The sequence below is a fragment of the Fukomys damarensis genome, unplaced genomic scaffold, assembly GCF_012274545.1.
Source record: "Fukomys damarensis isolate Sample0158 unplaced genomic scaffold, DMR_v1.0_HiC HiC_scaffold_2, whole genome shotgun sequence".
Taxonomy (NCBI): domain Eukaryota; kingdom Metazoa; phylum Chordata; class Mammalia; order Rodentia; family Bathyergidae; genus Fukomys; species Fukomys damarensis.
Genome location: NW_022900914.1, coordinates 8,937,260 through 8,941,583, shown reverse-complemented (window position 1 = coordinate 8,941,583; position 4,324 = coordinate 8,937,260). Strand labels below are relative to the sequence as shown.

At 46.0% G+C, this 4,324-nt stretch overlaps 1 long non-coding RNA gene across 1 annotated transcript; it reads right to left on the bottom strand.

Annotated features, from left to right (window-relative positions):
• Positions 1-356: 356 nt before the first annotated feature.
• LOC117285732 lies at positions 357-1,752 on the bottom strand. Its single transcript, XR_004516858.1, has 3 exons — positions 1,637-1,752; positions 960-1,109; positions 357-601 (listed from the first exon to the last, which is right to left on the bottom strand). It is a non-coding gene; the product is annotated as an uncharacterized LOC117285732 (long non-coding RNA).
• Between the last annotated feature and the right edge of the window lie 2,572 nt (positions 1,753-4,324).

Here is a 4,324-nt window from a genome sequence, read left to right as displayed (position 1 = left end):
AGCCCACCCAGAAGCAGTTTTACCTGTTTTGCAGGCGGTCCCCCACCCTTGGCTGCACAGTGGTGTCACCTGGGGGAACTTTATAAACTGTTAGCACCTGCCTACCATCCCCAGGTCTTGTTTTAATTGATCTAGGTGAATTCTGGACTTTAAGCATGTTTGTTTGTTTGTTCTGTGATGCTCATCTTGGCGCATGCTAAGCAAGCGCACTACCACTGAGCTGTGTCCCCCACCCCCATGGAATTTTGGAAACTCCCCAGATGGTCTGAGCGTACAGCCAAGACTGAGAAATACTAAGCTGAGATCCGTGGACTTTGGGTGAAGACCAGTGTCACACATCATAAGCTCCAGGGTGTCCATTTAATTCCTTCCGTATGATGGGCAGCACCTATCTGGGGAGGGAAAAGAGAAAGTGGCCCCTTCGAAAGAAGAAGGAGATCTTGAAGCTGTGAGCTGCCCTCATACATCTCAGAGGCTGCAGAAGACTTGGAGAAGAAGCACCGAGCCAGAAGATCAAAGCAGGAAGTTGATGACTGACGACAGGAAGCAGGAAGGGAGAATGGCAGTCCAGGGCATGGCACCTTTCCTAGCCAGCCTTCACCTGCCCGAGAAGAGGCATGAGGTTATCAGAGCGTGGGTAAGCAGGCAGCCTGAGAAGCCCCAGCCGGAAACACCCCATCCGGTCCGCAGGGGTGCTTTCATGAAGAGGCCCAAACATGTTTCTAAGGGGACAGAATGTAATACACTCAGAATCAATTCTAGTGCTGTGCTCTCCTCTTTCCTGCATTCAAAATAGATGTCAGTAGGATATTCCCCAGGGTCAAAGGCAACCAGTGCGGCTCTTGTGGGCTGAGTCCAAATTCCATGCAATATAAGTAGGTTGGGCAAATGTTAAATCCTACAAAGAACAAAGAGTGTTTGTTCCTAACTAACCTTAGAAGAATGCATCAATAACTCACTTTTGAAGAGATCACTGTTGCGAGACCTCAGGGATGGCACTCTGAAAAGTTTCTGTTTGTTTTCCTATAGGCGGTATTATCCAGACCATCTCGGCTACCCTGGCAGTAGAGGTTAGGATTCCGGCACAATCTGTCCGTTTCCATTATGCTCTAGGAACAAAGTGGACAGATTTCTGACAAATTTTTCAAAAAGCCAGGTTTTTTGTCTTTTTTTCCTAGTGATCTTTTTAAATGTGCTATGAACATGAGAGATTTTTAAAAGTGGGGATTGAACCCAGGGGCACTCTACCACTGAGCTACATCCCAGACCTTTTTATTTTCTGACACATGGCCTCACTCAGTTGCCAGTGCTGGCCTCAGACTTGCTGTCCTCCTGCCTCAGCCTCCCAGGCTGGCCTCGAACTTGTGGCATTCTTCCTGCCTCCATCTCCTGAGTGCTAGGCGTACAGGTGGGCACTACCACTCCTGGCAAGGGAATGCTTTTCAAAGCAGTGTTGCTTTGCTCATTCCCACAGAGAACAGAAGAAACAGTAATTGCGTATTCCCAAAGACTCATCTGCTCTGCCTAGAGCCTCCCCACGCCATGGCAAATTTCCCTAGAATAATTATTTGAAAGGGGACTATCAGTTTCCACTATTTGTTCCTCTCCACTGACCTGACTGTCAACCTCATCTTACCTATCCCAGAAAGTTTGGTCCCACAGAGCGACAATCCCCAGAACGTCTTTGCAGCTCTCCCTGGGGCTTGGAAAGACAGTTCCTGCCCGGTGTGCAGTCCCCAGGTTGCCAGCTGCATGTGAATGGACAACAAGAAATCTGACATTATACCCATTGGCTCTTGGACCCCGAGTTGAAATGTCTCACACTCGACTTTCCTGCCGTAGACCCGTGTAAATGTACCCCAGGACCTGCCTTGGCTTGTGACGAAGAATGGCTGACTCTCCATTCCTCTAAAACATCAACAGGGCAAGTGGGCATGGCCATCAGATTCTCGGTCCTGGAAGCCACTTTCCACTGGATCTGTTTCATTTTGTTGGCCTAGAGAGACACGGAGTTGTCATGTTCACAAGAATGACCTAATTTGAGCTTCCGTGGTTTGGGATCCTGCCCGCCTGGGTTCCACCCTGTTTTGGCTCCAAGGCAGGAGCCTGGTCTCATAGCCAGGAGATTGTGGTTAGTTTCCTGGCCTTCACCCCAAGCAGGCGGGGACACACCTGCACCCCTGAGGGAGGGACATTAGCAAGACATTAGGACAGCAGCTTGGCACCTACAGAGCAAGAACCATACCAAAATGTTACTGTGGGCCATCAACCTAGTCTATTTTCAGACTGAATCAAGAAAAAAATTAAAGTTTAATCTTCTCCTCACTCCAGCATTGGGGTTTGCTTTTCGTGTGGAATCACCCCAAAAGAAACCCCAGCTTCACCCTGAAGTTTAGAAGCAGTGAAAGAGCCTCCCCCTGCTAATAACACTGCAGCCTGCAGCCGCTCCCGTCTGCTCCCTACGCTTCATGCCTGTGGCTCTAAGACCATAAAAATTCAGCAGACCGTGCTGTAAGCCATTATCTTACATCTCTCTACCCAGGTCACTTACTTTCCTGTGCTGGAGAATTATTTGAAATGTGACTTGAATGAACCGGAGCCTTCTTCCTTCTGCATGGAGGTCACCTTCCTGCGGCGTTCTACTCAAAAGAAATGTAAGTCAAAAGAAAAAAAAAAATGTAAGTCTAACTCTAAATGCCCTAAAAGTAATGTCAGCCTTTCCTAGGTGTCATGAAGAGGTGGTCATTTTTCTGATCAAAGTCCCACTCAGCAGCTACACATGACCCGTTCCTAATCCAGAGAAGAATGCTCCGTCTTTTTGTTTCATTTGTTTTTGAGGCAGGGTCTCCCTTTATAGTTCAAGCTGGCCCTGAAATCACTATGTAGCCCAGGCAGACCTCAACGTCGAGGCAATCCTCCTGCCTCAGCCTCCCGAGCGCTGGGATTACAGGCATGTACCACCACACCCAGCTTGCGTCTTTTCTCCTAAACTCATTCAGTCTGTTACAGTTCTGTCACCATCCCATCCTAGCTGACCACTCAGAATCCTAGGGAAGGCTAGGAAGAGAAGAAAATCTGTGTTTGTTTGTGCGCCAGGGTCCTCCTCCCTGCCACACAGTCCTGTCACCCCTTGTGTTCCAGAAGCATCAATAGGAAAAAAGAAATGAAAACTGCCTCCAGCTCTGCAGTGCCTCAGCAGCATCTCGGTGCCCAAGGAGGCCATGAACTTTAACTTGCAGTGATCCTCCTGCCTCATCCTCCCGAGCGCTGGGATTTCAGATGTACACCACCACACCTGGCCCAGATGGTCTTGCTATAATATGGTGTGCAGCTAGGAGACAGAACCAGGATCGAGACTGAATTTGATTTTCCACCTGGTGAGCCATGTGAAATGAAGGATACAAAGCCACTGAAAAGGTGTCTTCTACGATTTGGAATAATTGGGTCCACTTTAATTTGGTGCATGGTGAAGTTAAAGAGCTACGTGATCACTCCAGTGTGTTTTGCAGTTTCCAGAATCACTAATTAACTCTGTGACTTAAAGGTTAATGAGATAAAACATCTATAAATCACGTTGATGGCTGATGCAAGAAGAAAGCCTCCAATCCTGTTCTGTCACACTAACACAATAATCACACTCTTTCGAGCTGTCCATTTGATTAAATTTGATTATGCACGACTATATATGAACAAATGTATAATTGTAAAATGTGTACTTAGATTATAAACCACCTTGCCCATGGGTCCTTTCTAAATTTAGTGACCCAATACCAATAAGAAAGTGAGTCAATCATTAATTATTATCAAAACTAACCCTTCCCATGAGAGGCTTAGAAATGATCCCTCCCACGTAAAGCAGAAATATATATGTTACATTAAACACATGCTCCTTAAAATTTGGTCATTGAAAAAGAACTTCACAAAATAAAATTATGTGCTTTTCTTTATTGAAGTGTTTCGGGATTTAGAAAATAGTTTGATGAATCTTTTTGTAATTTAACAGATTCTAATCTAAATTCTTTATTTGTAAAATAAATAAATTCTTCATTTGTATCTGTGGGCTTTCCAGGTATTTATGAGAATAGGCTCCAATCTTCAGGGAAACAGGTTTCTACCTTGGCTCTGCCACTTAATTTGTCTATGTCTTTGTGTAAGTTACTTAAACCTCTGTGCCTCGGTTTCTCCATCTGTAAAATGGGAATAAAAATGGCCTCCTTGTGGTGCACACCTGTAACCCCAGAATTCTGGGAGGCGGATGCAGAAGGATTACCAATCTGAGCACAGCCTGAGCAACTTAGGGACTTAGTGAGACCCTGTTATAAAA